The sequence below is a fragment of the Pan troglodytes genome, chromosome 21 (assembly GCF_028858775.2).
Source record: "Pan troglodytes isolate AG18354 chromosome 21, NHGRI_mPanTro3-v2.0_pri, whole genome shotgun sequence".
In the NCBI taxonomy this organism is placed as follows: domain Eukaryota; kingdom Metazoa; phylum Chordata; class Mammalia; order Primates; family Hominidae; genus Pan; species Pan troglodytes.
The window spans coordinates 2,487,814-2,511,959 of NC_072419.2; positions in this window are offsets into that span (position 1 = coordinate 2,487,814).

Here is a 24,146-nt window from a genome sequence, read left to right on the forward strand (position 1 = left end):
TGTATAAACATGGAAATATCTACACCGCGATCTGTATAAACATGGAAATATCTACACAGTTATCTCTATAAACATGGAAATATCTACACCGCCATCTGTATAAACATGGAAATACCTACAAAGTCATCTGTATAAACATGGAAATATCTACACAGCCATCTGTATAAACATGGAAATATCTACACAGCCATCTGTATATACATTTAAATATCTACACCACTATCTGTATACACATGGAAATAACTACACCGCTATTTGTATAAACAAGGAAATATCTACACTGTGATCTGTATAAACATGGAAATATCTACACCGCCATCTCTATAAACAGAGAATTAACTACACCCCTATCTGTATAAACATGGAAATATCCACACCGCTATCTCTATAAACATGGAAAAATCAACACCACTATCTCTATGAACATGGAAATATCTACACGGCAATCCCTATAAACATGGAAATGTCTACACCACGATCAGTATAAACATGGAAATATCTACACCGCTATTTTTATAAACATGGAAATATCTCCACTGCTATCTCTATAAACATCGAAATATCTACACCGCCATCTGTATAAACATGGAAATACTTACAAAGTTATCTGTATAAACATGGAAATATCTACACCGCCATCTGTATAAACATGGAAGTATCTACACAGCCATGTGTACATACATGGAAATATCTACACCGCTATCTATATAAACATGGAAATAACTACACCGCTATCTGTATAAACATGGAAATATCTACACCTCCATCTACATATCCATGGAAATATCTGCGCCGCCATCTGTATAAACATGGAAATATCTACACGGTCATCTGTGTATAGATGGAAATATCAACAACGCCATCTGTACAAACATGGAAATATCTGCACCGCTCTCTGTATAAACATGGAAATATCAACAACGCGGTCTGTATAAACATGGAAATATCAACACCGCTATCGGTATAAACATGGAAATATCTCCACCGCTATCTCCATAAACATGGAAATATCTACACCGTGATCTGTATAAACATGGAAATATTTACACCGCTATCTGTATAAACATGGAAAGCTCTACACCGTTATCTGTATAAATATGGAAATATCTACACCGCTATCTCAATAAACTTGGAAATATCTACACCACCATCTGTATAAACATGGAAATACCTATACAGTCATTTGTGTAAACATGGAAATATCTACACCACCATCTGTTTAAACATGGAAATATCTACAATGCCATCTGTATACACATGGAAATACCTACACGGCAATCAGTGTATAGATGGAAACATCAACACCGCCATCTGTACAAACATGGAAATATCTACACTGCTATCTCTATAAACATGGAAATATCTACACTGCGGTCTCTATAAACATGGAAATATCTACACCATGATCTGTATAAACATCGAAATATATACACCGCTCTCTGTATAAACATGGAAATATCTGCACCGCTATCTCTATAAACATGGAAATAACTACAAAGACATCTGTATAAACATGGAAATACCTACACAGTCATGTGTAGGAACATTTAAATATCTACACTGCCATCTGTATAAATATAGAAATATCTACACAGCCCTCTGTATAAATATGGAAATATCTGCATAGGCATCTGTGTAAACTTGGAAATATCTGCACCGCTATCTGTATAAACATGGAAATACCTACACCGCTGTCTCTATAAACATGGAAATATGTACACCGCTATGTGTATAAACATGGAAATATCTCCACTGCTCTCTGTATAAACATGGAAATATCTCCACCGTTATCTGTATAAACATGGAAATATCAACAGCGCCATCTATATAAACATTGAAATATCTACACTGCCATCTGTAAAAACATGGAAATATCAACACATTCATCTGAATAAACATGGAAATATCTACACCACCATCTGTATAAACATGGAAATAGCTACAATACCATCTGTATACACATGGAAATATCTACACCGACATCTGTATAAATATGGAAATATCTACACGGCCATCTGTATAAACATGGAAATATCTACACTGCCATCTGTAGAAAGATGGAAATATCTACACCGCTATCTCTATAAATATGGAAATATCTACACCGCCATCTTTATGAACATGAAAATATCTACACTGCCATCTCCATAAAGATGGAAGTATCTACTCCGCCATGTGTATAAACACGGAAATATCTACACCACCATCTGTGTAAACATGGAAATACCTACACCGCTATCTGTATAAACATGGAAATAACTACACCGCCATCTGCATGACCTTGGAAATATCTACGCCGCCATCTGAATAAACATGGAAATATCTACACGGCCTTCTGTGTATAGCTGGAAATATCAACACCGCCATCTGTACAAACATGGAAATATCCACACCGCTATCTCTATAAACATGGAAAAATCAACACCACTATCTCTATGAACATGGAAATATCTACACCGCCATCTCTATAAACATGGAAATGTCTACACCACGATCAGTATAAACATGGAAATATCTACACCGCCATCTGTATAAACATGGAAATATCTACATAGCCATGTGTACATACATGGAAATATCTACACCGCTATCTATATAAACATGGAAATAACGACACCGCTATCTGTATAAACATGGAAATATCTACACCGCCATCTACATATCCATGGAAATATCTGCGCCGCCATCTGTATTAACATGGAAATATCTACACGGTCATCTGTGTATAGATGGAAATATCAACACCGCCATCTGTACAAACATGGAAATATCTGCACCGTTATCTGTAAAAACATGGAAATATCTACACCGCGGTCTGTATAAACATGGAAATATCAACACCGCTATCGGTATAAACATGGGAATATCTACAACGCTATATCTATAAACATGGAAATATCTACACCGTGATCTGTATAAACATGGAAATATTTTCACCGCTATCTGTATAAACATGGAAACTTCTACACCGTTATCTGTATATATATGGAAATATCTACACCGCTATCTCTATAAACTTGGAAATAACTACACCGCCATCTGTATAAACATGGAAATACCTATACAGTCATCTGTGTAAACATGGAAATATCTACACCACCAACTGTATAAACATGGATATATCTACAATGCCATCTGTATACACATGGAAATACCTACACTGCAATCAGTGTATAGATGGAAACATCAACACCGCCATCTGTACAAACATGGAAATATCTACACTGCTATCTCTATAAACATGGAAATATCTACAGTGCGGTCTGTATAAACATGGAAATATCTACACCGGTATCTGTATAAACATGGAAATATCTACACCATCATCTGTATAAACATGGAAATATCTACACCGCTATCTGTATAAACATGGAAATATCTGCACCGCTATCTCTATAAACATGGAAATAACTACAAAGACATCTGTATAAACATGGAAATACCTACACAGTCATGTGTAGGAATATTTAAATATCTACACTGCCATCTGTATAAATATAGAAATATCTACACAGCCCTCTGTATGAATATGGAAATATCTGCATAGGCATCTGGGTAAACATGGAAATATCTGCACCACTATCTGTATAAACATGGAAATACCTTCACCGCTGTCTCTATAAACATGGAAATATGTACACCGCTATGTGTATAAACATGGAAATATCTCCACTGCTCTCTGTATAAACATGGAAATATCTCCACCGTTATCTGTATAAACATGGAAATATCAACAGCGCCATCTATATAAACATTGAAATATCTACACTGCCATCTGTAAAAACAGGGAAATATCTACACAGTCATCTGAATAAACATGGAAATATCTACACCACCATCTGTATAAACATGGAAATAGCTACAATACCATCTGTATACACATGGAAATATCTACACCGACATCTGTATAAATATGGAAATATCTACACGGCCATCTGTATAAACATGGAAATATCTACACTGCCATCTGCAGAAAGATGGAAATATCTACACCGCTATCTCTATAAATATGGAAATATCTACACCGCCATCTCTATGAACATGAAAATATCTACACTGCCATCTCCATAAAGATGGAAGTATCTACTCCGCCATGTGTATAAACACGGAAATATCTACACCACCATCTGTGTAAACATGGAAATACCTACACCGCTATCTGTATCAACATGGATATAACTACACCGCCATCTGCATGTCCTTGGAAATATCCATGCCGCCATCTGAATAAACATGGAAATATCTACACGGCCATCTGTGTATAGCTGGAAATATCAACAGCGCCATCTGTACAAACATGGAAATATCTAAACCGCTATCTCTATAGACATGGAAATATCTGCACCGCCATCTGTAAAAACATGGAAATACCTATACAGTCATCTGTATAAACATGGAAATATCTACAATGCCATCTGTAGAAAGATGGAAATATCTACACCGCATTCTGTGTAAACATGGAAATATCTACACCGATATCTGTATAAACATGGAAATATCTACACCGCGATCTGTATAAACATGGAAATATCTACACCGCGATCTGTATAAACATGGAAATATCTACACCGCGATCTGTATAAACATGGAAATATCTACACAGTTATCTCTATAAACATGGAAATATCTACACCGCCATCTGTATAAACATGGAAATACCTACAAAGTCATCTGTATAAACATGGAAATATCTACACAGCCATCTGTATAAACATGGAAATATCTACACAGCCATCTGTATATACATGGAAATATCTACACCTCTATCTGTATAAACATGGAAATAACTACACCGCTATTTGTATAAACAAGGAAATATCTACACTGTGATCTGTATAAGCATGGAAATATCTACACCGCCATCTCTATAAACAGGGAAATATCTACAACCCTATCTGTATAAACATGGAAATATCCACACCGCTATCCCTATAAACATGGAAAAATCAACACCACTATCTCTATGAACATGGAAATATCTACACCGCCATCTCTATAAACATGGAAATGTCTACACCACGATCAGTATAAACTTGGAAATATCTACAACGCTATCTGTATAAACATGGAAATATCTCCACTGCTATCTCTATAAACATCGAAATATCTACACCGCCATCAGTATAAACATGGAAATACTTACAAAGTTATCTGTATAAACATGGAAATATCTACACCGCCATCTGTATAAACATGGAAATATCTACACAGCCATGTGTACAAACATGGAAATATCTACACCGCTATCTATATAAACATGGAAATAACGACACCGCTATCTGTATAAACATGGAAATATCTACACCGCCATCTACATATCCATGGAAATATCTGCGCCGCCATCTGTATTAACATGGAAATATCTACACGGTCATCTGTGTATAGATGGAAATATCAACACCGCCATCTGTACAAACATGGAAATATCTGCACCGTTATCTGTAAAAACATGGAAATATCTACACCGCGGTCTGTATAAACATGGAAATATCAACACCGCTATCGGTATAAACATGGGAATATCTACAACGCTATATCTATAAACATGGAAATATCTACACCGTGATCTGTATAAACATGGAAATATTTTCACCGCTATCTGTATAAACATGGAAACTTCTACACCGTTATCTGTATATATATGGAAATATCTACACCGCTATCTCTATAAACTTGGAAATAACTACACCGCCATCTGTATAAACATGGAAATACCTATACAGTCATCTGTGTAAACATGGAAATATCTACACCACCAACTGTATAAACATGGATATATCTACAATGCCATCTGTATACACATGGAAATACCTACACTGCAATCAGTGTATAGATGGAAACATCAACACCGCCATCTGTACAAACATGGAAATATCTACACTGCTATCTCTATAAACATGGAAATATCTACAGTGCGGTCTGTATAAACATGGAAATATCTACACCGGTATCTGTATAAACATGGAAATATCTACACCATCATCTGTATAAACATGGAAATATCTACACCGCTATCTGTATAAACATGGAAATATCTGCACCGCTATCTCTATAAACATGGAAATAACTACAAAGACATCTGTATAAACATGGAAATACCTACACAGTCATGTGTAGGAATATTTAAATATCTACACTGCCATCTGTATAAATATAGAAATATCTACACAGCCCTCTGTATGAATATGGAAATATCTGCATAGGCATCTGGGTAAACATGGAAATATCTGCACCACTATCTGTATAAACATGGAAATACCTTCACCGCTGTCTCTATAAACATGGAAATATGTACACCGCTATGTGTATAAACATGGAAATATCTCCACTGCTCTCTGTATAAACATGGAAATATCTCCACCGTTATCTGTATAAACATGGAAATATCAACAGCGCCATCTATATAAACATTGAAATATCTACACTGCCATCTGTAAAAACAGGGAAATATCTACACAGTCATCTGAATAAACATGGAAATATCTACACCACCATCTGTATAAACATGGAAATAGCTACAATACCATCTGTATACACATGGAAATATCTACACCGACATCTGTATAAATATGGAAATATCTACACGGCCATCTGTATAAACATGGAAATATCTACACTGCCATCTGCAGAAAGATGGAAATATCTACACCGCTATCTCTATAAATATGGAAATATCTACACCGCCATCTCTATGAACATGAAAATATCTACACTGCCATCTCCATAAAGATGGAAGTATCTACTCCGCCATGTGTATAAACACGGAAATATCTACACCACCATCTGTGTAAACATGGAAATACCTACACCGCTATCTGTATCAACATGGATATAACTACACCACCATCTGCATGTCCTTGGAAATATCCATGCCGCCATCTGAATAAACATGGAAATATCTACACGGCCATCTGTGTATAGCTGGAAATATCAACAGCGCCATCTGTACAAACATGGAAATATCTAAACCGCTATCTCTATAGACATGGAAATATCTGCACCGCCATCTGTAAAAACATGGAAATACCTATACAGTCATCTGTATAAACATGGAAATATCTACAATGCCATCTGTAGAAAGATGGAAATATCTACACCGCATTCTGTGTAAACATGGAAATATCTACACCGATATCTGTATAAACATGGAAATATCTACACCGCGATCTGTATAAACATGGAAATATCTACACCGCGATCTGTATAAACATGGAAATATCTACACCGCGATCTGTATAAACATGGAAATATCTACACAGTTATCTCTATAAACATGGAAATATCTACACCGCCATCTGTATAAACATGGAAATACCTACAAAGTCATCTGTATAAACATGGAAATATCTACACAGCCATCTGTATAAACATGGAAATATCTACACAGCCATCTGTATATACATGGAAATATCTACACCTCTATCTGTATAAACATGGAAATAACTACACCGCTATTTGTATAAACAAGGAAATATCTACACTGTGATCTGTATAAGCATGGAAATATCTACACCGCCATCTCTATAAACAGGGAAATATCTACAACCCTATCTGTATAAACATGGAAATATCCACACCGCTATCCCTATAAACATGGAAAAATCAACACCACTATCTCTATGAACATGGAAATATCTACACCGCCATCTCTATAAACATGGAAATGTCTACACCACGATCAGTATAAACTTGGAAATATCTACAACGCTATCTGTATAAACATGGAAATATCTCCACTGCTATCTCTATAAACATCGAAATATCTACACCGCCATCAGTATAAACATGGAAATACTTACAAAGTTATCTGTATAAACATGGAAATATCTACACCGCCATCTGTATAAACATGGAAATATCTACACAGCCATGTGTACAAACATGGAAATATCTACACCGCTATCTATATAAACATGGAAATAACGACACCGCTATCTGTATAAACATGGAAATATCTACACCGCCATCTACATATCCATGGAAATATCTGCGCCGCCATCTGTATTAACATGGAAATATCTACACGGTCATCTGTGTATAGATGGAAATATCAACACCGCCATCTGTACAAACATGGAAATATCTGCACCGCTATCTGTAAAAACATGGAAATATCTACACCGCGGTCTATATAAACATGGAAATATCAACACCGCTATCGGTATAAACATGGGAATATCTACAACGCTATATCTATAAACATGGAAATATCTACACCGTGATCTGTATAAACATGGAAATATTTACACCGCTATCTGTATAAACATGGAAACTTCTACACCGTTATCTGTATAAATATGGAAATATCTACACCGCTATCTCTATAAACTTGGAAATAACTACACCGCCATCTGTATAAACATGGAAATACCTATACAGTCATCTGTGTAAACATGGAAATATCTACACCACCATCTGTATAAACATGGATATATCTACAATGCCATCTGTATACACATGGAAATACCTACACTGCAATCAGTGTATAGATGGAAACATCAACACCGCCATCTGTACAAACATGGAAATATCTACACTGCTATCTCTATAAACATGGAAATATCTACAGTGCGGTCTGTATAAACATGGAAATATCTACACCGGTATCTGTATAAACATGGAAATATCTACACCATCATCTGTATAAACATGGAAATATATACACCGCTATCTGTATAAACATGGAAATATCTGCACCGCTATCTCTATAAACATGGAAATAACTACAAAGACATCTGTATAAACATGGAAATACCTACACAGTCATGTGTAGGAATATTTAAATATCTACACTTCCATCTGTATAAATATAGAAATATCTACACAGCCCTCTGTATGAATATGGAAATATCTGCATAGGCATCTGTGTAAACATGGAAATATCTGCACCACTATCTGTATAAACATGGAAATACCTTCACCGCTGTCTCTATAAACATGGAAATATGTACACCGCTATGTGTATAAACATGGAAATATCTCCACTGCTCTCTGTATAAACATGGAAATATCTCCACCGTTATCTGTATAAACATGGAAATATCAACAGCGCCATCTCTATAAACATTGAAATATCTACACTGCCATCTGTAAAAACAGGGAAATATCTACACAGTCATCTGAATAAACATGGAAATATCTACACCACCATCTGTATAAACATGGAAATAGCTACAATACCATCTGTATACACATGGAAATATCTACACCGACATCTGTATAAATATGGAAATATCTACACGGCCATCTGTATAAACATGGAAATATCTACACTGCCATCTGTAGAAAGATGGAAATATCTACACCGCTATCTCTATAAATATGGAAATATCTACACCGCCATCTCTATGAACATGAAAATATCTACACTGCCATCTCCATAAAGATGGAAGTTTCTACTCCGCCATGTGTATAAACACGGAAATATCTACACCACCATCTGTGTAAACATGGAAATACCTACACCGCTATCTGTATCAACATGGATATAACTACACCGCCATCTGCATGTCCTTGGAAATATCCATGCCGCCATCTGAATAAACATGGAAATATCTACACGGCCATCTGTGTATAGCTGGAAATATCAACAGCGCCATCTGTACAAACATGGAAATATCTAAACCGCTATCTCTATAGACATGGAAATATCTGCACCGCCATCTGTAAAAACATGGAAATACCTATACAGTCATCTGTATAAACATGGAAATATCTACAATGCCATCTGTAGAAAGATGGAAATATCTACACCGCATTCTGTGTAAACATGGAAATATCTACACCGATATCTGTATAAACATGGAAATATCTACACCGCGATCTGTATAAACATGGAAATATCTACACCGCGATCTGTATAAACATGGAAATATCTACACCGCGATCTGTATAAACATGGAAATATCTACACAGTTATCTCTATAAACATGGAAATATCTACACCGCCATCTGTATAAACATGGAAATACCTACAAAGTCATCTGTATAAACATGGAAATATCTACACAGCCATCTGTATAAACATGGAAATATCTACACAGCCATCTGTATATACATGGAAATATCTACACCTCTATCTGTATAAACATGGAAATAACTACACCGCTATTTGTATAAACAAGGAAATATCTACACTGTGATCTGTATAAGCATGGAAATATCTACACCGCCATCTCTATAAACAGGGAAATATCTACAACCCTATCTGTATAAACATGGAAATATCCACACCGCTATCCCTATAAACATGGAAAAATCAACACCACTATCTCTATGAACATGGAAATATCTACACCGCCATCTCTATAAACATGGAAATGTCTACACCACGATCAGTATAAACTTGGAAATATCTACACCGCTATCTGTATAAACATGGAAATATCTCCACTGCTATCTCTATAAACATCGAAATATCTACACCGCCATCAGTATAAACATGGAAATACTTACAAAGTTATCTGTATAAACATGGAAATATCTACACCGCCATCTGTATAAACATGGAAATATCTACACAGCCATGTGTACAAACATGGAAATATCTACACCGCTATCTATATAAACATGGAAATAACGACACCGCTATCTGTATAAACATGGAAATATCTACACCGCCATCTACATATCCATGGAAATATCTGCGCCGCCATCTGTATTAACATGGAAATATCTACACGGTCATCTGTGTATAGATGGAAATATCAACACCGCCATCTGTACAAACATGGAAATATCTGCACCGCTATCTGTAAAAACATGGAAATATCTACACCGCGGTCTATATAAACATGGAAATATCAACACCGCTATCGGTATAAACATGGGAATATCTACAACGCTATATCTATAAACATGGAAATATCTACACCGTGATCTGTATAAACATGGAAATATTTACACCGCTATCTGTATAAACATGGAAACTTCTACACCGTTATCTGTATAAATATGGAAATATCTACACCGCTATCTCTATAAACTTGGAAATAACTACACCGCCATCTGTATAAACATGGAAATACCTATACAGTCATCTGTGTAAACATGGAAATATCTACACCACCATCTGTATAAACATGGATATATCTACAATGCCATCTGTATACACATGGAAATACCTACACTGCAATCAGTGTATAGATGGAAACATCAACACCGCCATCTGTACAAACATGGAAATATCTACACTGCTATCTCTATAAACATGGAAATATCTACAGTGCGGTCTGTATAAACATGGAAATATCTACACCGGTATCTGTATAAACATGGAAATATCTACACCATCATCTGTATAAACATGGAAATATATACACCGCTATCTGTATAAACATGGAAATATCTGCACCGCTATCTCTATAAACATGGAAATAACTACACAGACATCTGTATAAACATGGAAATACCTACACAGTCATGTGTAGGAATATTTAAATATCTACACTGCCATCTGTATAAATATAGAAATATCTACACAGCCCTCTGTATAAATATGGAAATATCTGCATAGGCATCTGGGTAAACATGGAAATATCTACACCACTATCTGTATAAACATGGAAATACCTACACCGCTGTCTCTATAAACATGGAAATATGTACACCGCTATGTGTATAAACATGGAAATATCTCCACTGCTCTCTGTATAAACATGGAAATATCTCCACCGTTATCTGTATAAACATGGAAATATCAACAGCGCCATCTCTATAAACATTGAAATATCTACACTGCCATCTGTAAAAACAGGGAAATATCTACACAGTCATCTGAATAAACATGGAAATATCTACACCACCATCTGTATAAACATGGAAATAGCTACAATACCATCTGTATACACATGGAAATATCTACACCGACATCTGTATAAATATGGAAATATCTACACGGCCATCTGTATAAACATGGAAATATCTACACTGCCATCTGTAGAAAGATGGAAATATCTACACCGCTATCTCTATAAATATGGAAATATCTACACCGCCATCTCTATGAACATGAAAATATCTACACTGCCATCTCCATAAAGATGGAAGTATCTACTCCGCCATGTGTATAAACACTGAAATATCTACACCACCATCTGTGTAAACATGGAAATACCTACACCGCTATCTGTATCAACATGGATATAACTACACCGCCATCTGCATGTCCTTGGAAATATCCATGCCGCCATCTGAATAAACATGGAAATATCTACACGGCCATCTGTGTATAGCTGGAAATATCAACAGCGCCATCTGTACAAACATGGAAATATCTAAACCGCTATCTCTATAGACATGGAAATATCTGCACCGCCATCTGTAAAAACATGGAAATACCTATACAGTCATCTGTATAAACATGGAAATATCTACAATGCCATCTGTAGAAAGATGGAAATATCTACACCGCATTCTGTGTAAACATGGAAATATCTACACCGATATCTGTATAAACATGGAAATATCTACACCGCGATCTGTATAAACATGGAAATATCTACACCGCGATCTGTATAAACATGGAAATATCTACACCGCGATCTGTATAAACATGGAAATATCTACACAGTTATCTCTATAAACATGGAAATATCTACACCGCCATCTGTATAAACATGGAAATACCTACAAAGTCATCTGTATAAACATGGAAATATCTACACAGCCATCTGTATAAACATGGAAATATCTACACAGCCATCTGTATATACATGGAAATATCTACACCTCTATCTGTATAAACATGGAAATAACTACACCGCTATTTGTATAAACAAGGAAATATCTACACTGTGATCTGTATAAGCATGGAAATATCTACACCGCCATCTCTATAAACAGGGAAATATCTACAACCCTATCTGTATAAACATGGAAATATCCACACCGCTATCCCTATAAACATGGAAAAATCAACACCACTATCTCTATGAACATGGAAATATCTACACCGCCATCTCTATAAACATGGAAATGTCTACACCACGATCAGTATAAACTTGGAAATATCTACACCGCTATCTGTATAAACATGGAAATATCTCCACTGCTATCTCTATAAACATCGAAATATCTACACCGCCATCAGTATAAACATGGAAATACTTACAAAGTTATCTGTATAAACATGGAAATATCTACACCGCCATCTGTATAAACATGGAAATATCTACACAGCCATGTGTACATACATGGAAATATCTACACCGCTATCTATATAAACATGGAAATAACGACACCGCTATCTGTATAAACATGGAAATATCTACACCGCCATCTACATATCCATGGAAATATCTGCGCCGCCATCTGTATTAACATGGAAATATCTACACGGTCATCTGTGTATAGATGGAAATATCAACACCGCCATCTGTACAAACATGGAAATATCTGCACCGCTATCTGTAAAAACATGGAAATATCTACACCGCGGTCTGTATAAACATGGAAATATCAACACCGCTATCGGTATAAACATGGGAATATCTACAACGCTATATCTATAAACATGGAAATATCTACACCGTGATCTGTATAAACATGGAAATATTTACACCGCTATCTGTATAAACATGGAAACTTCTACACCGTTATCTGTATAAATATGGAAATATCTACACCGCTATCTCTATAAACTTGGAAATAACTACACCGCCATCTGTATAAACATGGAAATACCTATACAGTCATCTGTGTAAACATGGAAATATCTACACCACCATCTGTATAAACATGGATATATCTACAATGCCATCTGTATACACATGGAAATACCTACACTGCAATCAGTGTATAGATGGAAACATCAACACCGCCATCTGTACAAACATGGAAATATCTACACTGCTATCTCTATAAACATGGAAATATCTACAGTGCGGTCTGTATAAACATGGAAATATCTACACCGGTATCTGTATAAACATGGAAATATATACACCATCATCTGTATAAACATGGAAATATATACACCGCTATCTGTATAAACATGGAAATATCTGCACCGCTATCTCTATAAATATGGAAATAACTACAAAGACATCTGTATAAACTTGGAAATACCTACACAGTCATGTGTAGGAATATTTAAATATCTACACTGCCATCTGTATAAATATAGAAATATCTACACAGCCCTCTGTATAAATATGGAAATATCTGCATAGGCATCTGGGTAAACATGGAAATATCTACACCACTATCTGTATAAACATGGAAATACCTACACCGCTGTCTCTATAAACATGGAAATATGTACACCGCTATGTGTATAAACATGGAAATATCTCCACTGCTCTCTGTATAAACATGGAAATATCTCCACCGTTATCTGTATAAACATGGAAATATCAACAGCGCCATCTATATAAACATTGAAATATCTACACTGCCATCTGTAAAAACAGGGAAATATCTACACAGTCATCTGAATAAACATGGAAATATCTACACCACCATCTGTATAAACATGGAAATAGCTACAATACCATCTGTATACACATGGAAATATCTACACCGACATCTGTATAAATATGGAAATATCTACACGGCCATCTGTATAAACATGTAAATATCTACACTGCCATCTGTAGAAAGATGGAAATATCTACACCGCTATCTCTATAAATATGGAAATATCTACACCGCCATCTCTATGAACATGAAAATATCTACACTGCCATCTCCATAAAGATGGAAGTATCTACTCCGCCATGTGTATAAACACGGAAATATCTACACCACCATCTGTGTAAACATGGAAATACCTACACCGCTATCTGTATGAACATGGATATAACTACACCGCCATCTGCATGTCCTTGGAAATATCCATGCCGCCATCTGAATAAACATGGAAATATCTACACGGCCATCTGTGTATAGCTGGAAATATCAACAGCGCCATCTGTACAAACATGGAAATATCTACACCGCTATCTCTATAGACATGGAAATATCTGCACCGCCATCTGTAAAAACATGGAAATACCTATACAGTCATCTGTATAAACATGGAAATATCTACAATGCCATCTGTAGAAAGATGGAAATATCTACACCGCATTCTGTGTAAACATGGAAATATCTACACCGATATCTGTATAAACATGGAAATATCTACACCGCGATCTGTATAAACATGGAAATATCTACACCGCGATCTGTATAAACATGGAAATATCTACACCGCGATCTGTATAAACATGGAAATATCTACACAGATATCTCTATAAACATGGAAATATCTACACCGCCATCTGTATAAACATGGAAATACCTACAAAGTCATCTGTATAAACATGGAAATATCTACACAGCCATCTGTATAAACATGGAAATATCTACACAGCCATCTGTATATACATGGAAATATCTACACCACTATCTGTATAAACATGGAAGTAAATACGCCGCTATTTGTATAAACAAGGAAATATCTACACCGTGATCTGTATAAACATGGAAATATCTACACCGCCATCTCTATAAACAGGGAAATATCTACACCCCTATCTGTATAAACATGGAAATATCCACACCGCTATCTCTATAAACATGGAAAAATCAACACCGCTACCTCTATGAACATGGAAATATCTACACCGCCATCTCTATAAACATGGAAATGTCTACACCACGATCAGTATAAACATGGAAATATCTCCACTGCTATCTCTATAAACATCGAAATATCTACACCGCCATCTGTATAAACATGGAAATACTTACAAAGTTATCTGTATAAACATGGAAATATGTACACCGCCATCTGTATAAACATGGAAATATCTACACAGCCATGTGTACACACATGGAAATATCTACACCGCTATCTACATAAACATGGAAATAACTACACCGCTATCTGTATAAACGTGGAAATATCTACACCGCCATCTACATATCCATGGAAATATCTGCGCCGCCATCTGTATGAACATGGAAATATCTACACGGTCATCTGTGTATAGATGAAAATATCAACACCGCCATCTGTACAAACATGGAAATATCTGCACCGCTATCTGTATAAACATGGAAATATCTAAACCGTGATCTCTATAAACATGGAAATATCTACACCGTGATCTGTATAAACATGGAAATATTTACACCGCTATCTGTATAAACATGGAAACTACTACACCGTTATCTGTATAAATATGGAAATATCTACACCGCTATCTCAATAAACTTGGAAATATCTACACCGCCATCTGTAAAAACATGGAAATACCTATACAGTCATCTGTGTAAACATGGAAATATCTACACCACCATCTATATAAACATGGAAATATCTACAATGCCATCTGTATACACATGGAAATACCTACACGGCAATCAGTGTATAGATGGAAACATCAACACCGCCATCTGTACAAACATGGAAATATCTACACTGTGGTCTCTATAAACATGGAAATATCTACACCATGATCTGTATAAACATGGAAATATATACACCGCTATCTGTATAAACATGGAAATATCTGCACCGCTATCTCTATAAACATGGAAATAACTACAAAGACATCTGTATAAACATGGAAATACCTACACAGTCATGTGTAGGAACATTTAAATATCTACACTGCCATCTGTATAAATATAGAAATATCTACAGAGCCCTCTGTATAAATATGGAAATATCTGCATAGGCATCTGTGTAAACATGGAAATATCTGCACCGCTATCTGTATAAACATGGAAATACCTACACCGCTGTCTCTATAAACATGGAAATATGTACACCGCTATGTGTATAACATGGAAATAGCTCCACTGCTCTCTGTATAAACATGGAAATATCTACACCGTTATCTGTATAAACATGGAAATATCAACAGCGCGATCTATATAAACATTGAAATATCTACACTGCCATCTGTAAAAACATGGAAATATCTACACAGTCATCTGAATAAACATGGAAATATCTACACCACCATCTGTATAAACATGGAAATAGCCACAATACCATCTGTATACACATGGAAATATCTACACAGACATCTATATAAACATGGAAATATCTACACTGCCATCTGCAGAAAGATGGAAATATCTACACCGCTATCTCTATAAATATGGAAATATCTACACCGCCATCTCTATGAACATGAAAATATCTACACTGCCATCTCCATAAAGATGGAAGTATCTACTCCGCCATGTGTATAAACACGGAAATATCTACACCACCATCTGTGTAAACATGGAAATACCTACACCGCTATCTGTATAAACATGGAAATAACTACACCGCCATCTGCATGTCCTTGGAAATATCTACGCCACCATCTGAATAAACATGGAAATATCTACACGGCCATCTGTGTATAGATGGAAATATCAACACCGCCAACTGTACAAACATGGAAATATCTACACCGCTATCTCTATAGACATGGAAATCTCTGCACCGCCATGTGTAAAAACATGGAAATACCTATACAGTCATCTGTATAAACATGGAAATATCTACAATGCCATCTGTAGAAAGATGGAAATATCTACACCGCAATCTGTGTAAACATGGAAATCTCTACACCGATATCTGTAAAAACATGGAAATATCTACACCGCGATCTGTATAAACATGGAAATATCGACACCGTGATCTGTATGAACATGGAAATATCTACACCGCGATCTGTATAAACATGGAAATATCTACACCGCTATCTGTATAAACATGGAAATATCTACACTGTTATCTCTATAAACATGGAAATATCTACACCGCCATCTGTATAAACATGGAAATACCTACAAAGTCATCTGTATAAACATGGAAATATCTACACAGCCATCTGTATAAACATGGAAATATCTACACAGCCATCTGTATATACATGGAAATATCTACACCACTATCTGTATAAACATGGAAATACCTACAAAGTCATCTGAATAAACATGGAAATACCTACAAAGTCATCTGTATAAACATGGAAATATCTACACAGCCATCTCTATAAACATGGAAATATCTACACAGCCCTCTGTATAAATATGGAAATATCTGCATAGGCATCTGTATAAACATGGAAATATCCACACCGCTATCTCTATAAACATGAAAAAATCAACACCGCTATCTCTATGAACATGGAAATATTTACACCGCCATCTCTATAAACATGGAAATGTGTACACCACGAACAGTATAAACATGGAAATATCTACACCGCTATCTGTATAAACATGGAAATAGCTCCACTGCTATCTCTATAAACATCGAAATATCTACACCGCCATCTGTATAAACATGGACATACTTGCAAAGTTATCTGTATAAACATGGAAATATCTACACCGCCATCTGTATAAACATGGAAATATCTACACAGCCATGTGTACATACATGGAAATATCTACACCGCTATCTATATAAACATGGAAATAACTACACCGCTATCTGTATAAACATGGAAATATCTACACCGCCATCTACATATCCATGGAAATATCTGCACCGCCATCTGTATAAACATGGAAATATCTACAAGGTCATCTGTGTATAGATGGAAATATCAACACCGCCATCTGTATAAACATGGAAATATCTGCACCGCTATCTGTATAAACATGGAAATATCTACACTGCCATCTGTAGAAAGATGGAAATATCTACACCGCTATCTCTATAAATTTGGAAATATCTACACCGCCATCTCTATGAACATGAAAATATCTACACTGCCATCTCCATAAAGATGGAAGTATCTACTCCGCCATGTGTATAAACACGGAAATATCTACAACACCATCTGTTTAAACATGGAAATACCTACACCGCTATCTGTATAAAAATGGAAATAACTACACCGCCATCTGCATGTCCTTGGAAATAACTACGCCGCCATCTGAATAAACATGGAAATATCTACACGGCCATCTATGTATAGCGGGAAATAACACCGCCATCTGTACAAACATGGAAATATCTACACCGCTATCTCTATAGACATGGAAATATCTGCACCGCCATCTGTAAAAACATGGAAATACCTATACAGTCATCTTTATAAACATGGAAATATCTACAATGCCATCTGTAGAAAGATGGAAATATCTACACCGCAATCTGTGTAAACATGGAAATATCTACACCGATATCTGTAAAAACATGGAAATATCTACACCGCTATCTGTATAAACATGGAAATATCGACACCGCGATCTGTATAAACATGGAAATATCTTCACCGCGATCTGTATAAACATGGAAATATCTACACCGCGATCTGTATAAACGTGGAAATATCTACACAGTTATCTCTATAAACATGGAAATATCTACACCGCCATCTGTATAAAGATGGAAATATCTACAAAGTCATCTGTATAAACATGGAAATATCTACACAGCCATCTGTATATACATGGAAATATCTACACCACTATCTTTATAAACATGGAAATAACTACACTGCTATTTGTATAAACAAGGAAATATCTACACCGTGATCTGTATAAACATGGAAATATCTACACCGCAATCTCTATAAACAGGGAAATATCTACACCCCTATCTGTATAAACATGGAAATATCCACACCGCTATCTCTATAAACATGGAAAAATCAACTCCGCTATCTCTATGAACATGGAAATATCTACACCGCCATCTCTATAAACATGGAAATGTCTACACCACAATCAGTATAAACATGGAAATATCTACACCGCTATCTGTATAAACATGGAAATATCTCCACTGCTATCTCTATAAACATCGAAATATCTACACCGCCATCTGTATAAACATGGACATACTTACAAAGTTATCTGTATAAACATGGAAATATCTACACCGCCATCTGTATGAATATGGAAATATCTACATAGCCATGTGTACATACATGGAAAAATCTACACCGCTATCTATATAAACATGGAAATAACGACACCGCTATCTGTATCAACATGGAAATATCTACATCGCCATCTACATATCCATGGAAATATCTGCGCCGCCATCTGTATTAACATGGAAATATCTACACGGTCATCTGTGTATAGATGGAAATATCAACACCGCCATCTGTACAAACATGGAAATATCTGCACCGCTATCTGTAAAAACATGGAAATATCTACACCGCGGTCTGTATAAACATGGAAATATCAACACCGCTATCGGTATAAACATGGGAATATCTACAACGCTATATCTATAAACATGGAAATATCTACACCGTGATCTGTATAAACATGGAAATATCTACACCGCCATCTGTATAAACATGGAAATACCTACAAAGTCATCTGTATAAACATGGAAATATCTACACAGCCATCTGTATAAACATGGAAATATCTACACAGCCATCTGTATATACATGGAAATATCTACACCACTATCTGTATAAACATGGAAATACCTACAAAGTCATCTGAATAAACATGGAAATACCTACAAAGTCATCTGTATAAACATGGAAATATCTACACAGCCATCTCTATAAACATGGAAATATCTACACAGCCCTCTGTATAAATATGGAAATATCTGCATAGGCATCTGTATAAACATGGAAATATCCACACCGCTATCTCTATAAACATGAAAAAATCAACACCGCTATCTCTATGAACATGGAAATATCTACACCGCCATCTCTATAAACATGGAAATGTGTACACCACGAACAGTATAAACATGGAAATATCTACACCGCTATCTGTATAAACATGGAAATAGCTCCACTGCTATCTCTATAAACATCGAAATATCTACACCGCCATCTGTATAAACATGGACATACTTGCAAAGTTATCTGTATAAACATGGAAATATCTACACCGCCATCTGTATAAACATGGAAATATCTACACAGCCATGTGTACATACATGGAAATATCTACACCGCTATCTATATAAACATGGAAATAACTACACCGCTTTCTGTATAAACATGGAAATATCTACACCGCCATCTACATATCCATGGAAATATCTGCACCGCCATCTGTATAAACATGGAAATATCTACAAGGTCATCTGTGTATAGATGGAAATATCAACACCGCCATCTGTATAAACATGGAAATATCTGCACCGCTATCTGTATAAACATGGAAATATCTACACTGCCATCTGTAGAAAGATGGAAATATCTACACCGCTATCTCTATAAATTTGGAAATATCTACACCGCCATCTCTATGAACATGAAAATATCTACACTGCCATCTCCATAAAGATGGAAGTATCTACTCCGCCATGTGTATAAACACGGAAATATCTACAACACCATCTGTTTAAACATGGAAATACCTACACCGCTATCTGTATAAAAATGGAAATAACTACACCGCCATCTGCATGTCCTTGGAAATAACTACGCCGCCATCTGAATAAACATGGAAATATCTACACGGCCATCTATGTATAGCGGGAAATAACACCGCCATCTGTACAAACATGGAAATATCTACACCGCTATCTCTATAGACATGGAAATATCTGCACCGCCATCTGTAAAAACATGGAAATACCTATACAGTCATCTTTATAAACATGGAAATATCTACAATGCCATCTGTAGAAAGATGGAAATATCTACACCGCAATCTGTGTAAACATGGAAATATCTACACCGATATCTGTAAAAACATGGAAATATCTACACCGCTATCTGTATAAACATGGAAATATCGACACCGCGATCTGTATAAACATGGAAATATCTTCACCGCGATCTGTATAAACATGGAAATATCTACACCGCGATCTGTATAAACGTGGAAATATCTACACAGTTATCTCTATAAACATGGAAATATCTACACCGCCATCTGTATAAAGATGGAAATATCTACAAAGTCATCTGTATAAACATGGAAATATCTACACAGCCATCTGTATATACATGGAAATATCTACACCACTATCTTTATAAACATGGAAATAACTACACTGCTATTTGTATAAACAAGGAAATATCTACACCGTGATCTGTATAAACATGGAAATATCTACACCGCAATCTCTATAAACAGGGAAATATCTACACCCCTATCTGTATAAACATGGAAATATCCACACCGCTATCTCTATAAACATGGAAAAATCAACTCCGCTATCTCTATGAACATGGAAATATCTACACCGCCATCTCTATAAACATGGAAATGTCTACACCACAATCAGTATAAACATGGAAATATCTACACCGCTATCTGTATAAACATGGAAATATCTCCACTGCTATCTCTATAAACATCGAAATATCTACACCGCCATCTGTATAAACATGGACATACTTACAAAGTTATCTGTATAAACATGGAAATATCTACACCGCCATCTGTATGAATATGGAAATATCTACATAGCCATGTGTACATACATGGAAAAATCTACACCGCTATCTATATAAACATGGAAATAACGACACCGCTATCTGTATCAACATGGAAATATCTACATCGCCATCTACATATCCATGGAAATATCTGCGCCGCCATCTGTATTAACATGGAAATATCTACACGGTCATCTGTGTATAGATGGAAATATCAACACCGCCATCTGTACAAACATGGAAATATCTGCACCGCTATCTGTAAAAACATGGAAATATCTACACCGCGGTCTGTATAAACATGGAAATATCAACACCGCTATCGGAATAAACATGGGAATATCTACAACGCTATATCTATAAACATGGAAATATCTACACCGTGATCTGTATAAACATGGAAATATTTACACCATTATCTGTATAAATATGGAAATATCTACACCGCTATCTCTATAAACTTGGAAATAACTACACCGCCATCTGTATAAACATGGAAATACCTATACAGTCATCTGTGTAAACATGGAAATATCTACACCACCATCTGTATAAACATGGATATATCTACAATGCCATCTGTATACACATGGAAATACCTACATTGCAATCAGTGTATAGATGGAAACATCAACACCGCCATCTGTACAAACATGGAAATATCTAAACTGCTATCTCTATAAACATGGAAATATCTACAGTGAGGTCTGTATAAACATGGAAATATCTACACCGGTATCTGTATAAACATGGAAATATCTACACCATGATCTGTATAAACATGGAAATATATACACCGCTATCTGTATAAACATGGAAATATCTGCACCGCTATCTCTATAAACATGGAAATAACTACAAAGACATCTGTATAAACATGGAAATACCTACACAGTCATGTGTAGGAACATTTAAATATCTACACTGCCATCTGTATAAATATAGAAATATCTACACAGCCCTCTGTATAAATATGGAAATATCTGCATAGGCATCTGGGTAAACATGGAAATATCTGCACCACTATCTGTATAAACATGGAAATACCTACACCGCTGTCTCTATAAACATGGAAATATGTACACCGCTATGTGTATAAACATGGAAATATCTCCACTGCTCTCTGTATAGACATGGAAATATCTCCACCGTTATCTGTATAAACATGGAAATATCAACAGCGCCATCTATATAAACATTGAAATATCTACACTGCCATCTGTAAAAACATGGAAATATCTACACCATGATCTGTATAAACATGGAAATATATACACCGCTATCTGTATAAACATGGAAATATCTGCACCGCTATCTCTATAAACATGGAAATAACTACAAAGACATCTGTATAAACATGGAAATACCTACACAGTCATGTGTAGGAACATTTAAATATCTACACTGCCATCTGTATAAATATAGAAATATCTACACAGCCCTCTGTATAAATATGGAAATATCTGCATAGGCATCTGGGTAAACATGGAAATATCTACACCACCATCTGTATAAACATGGAAATAGCTACAATACCATCTGTATACACATGGAAATATCTACACCGACATCTATATAAATATGGAAATATCTACACGGCCATCTGTATAAACATGGAAATATCTACACTGCCATCTGTAGAAAGATGGAAATATCTAAACCGCTATCTCTATAAATATGGAAATATCTACACCGCCATCTGTATGAACATGAAAATATCTACACTGCCATCTCCATAAAGATGGAAGTATCTACTCCGCCATGTGTATAAACACGGAAATATCTACACCACCATCTGTGTAAACATGGAAATACCTACAC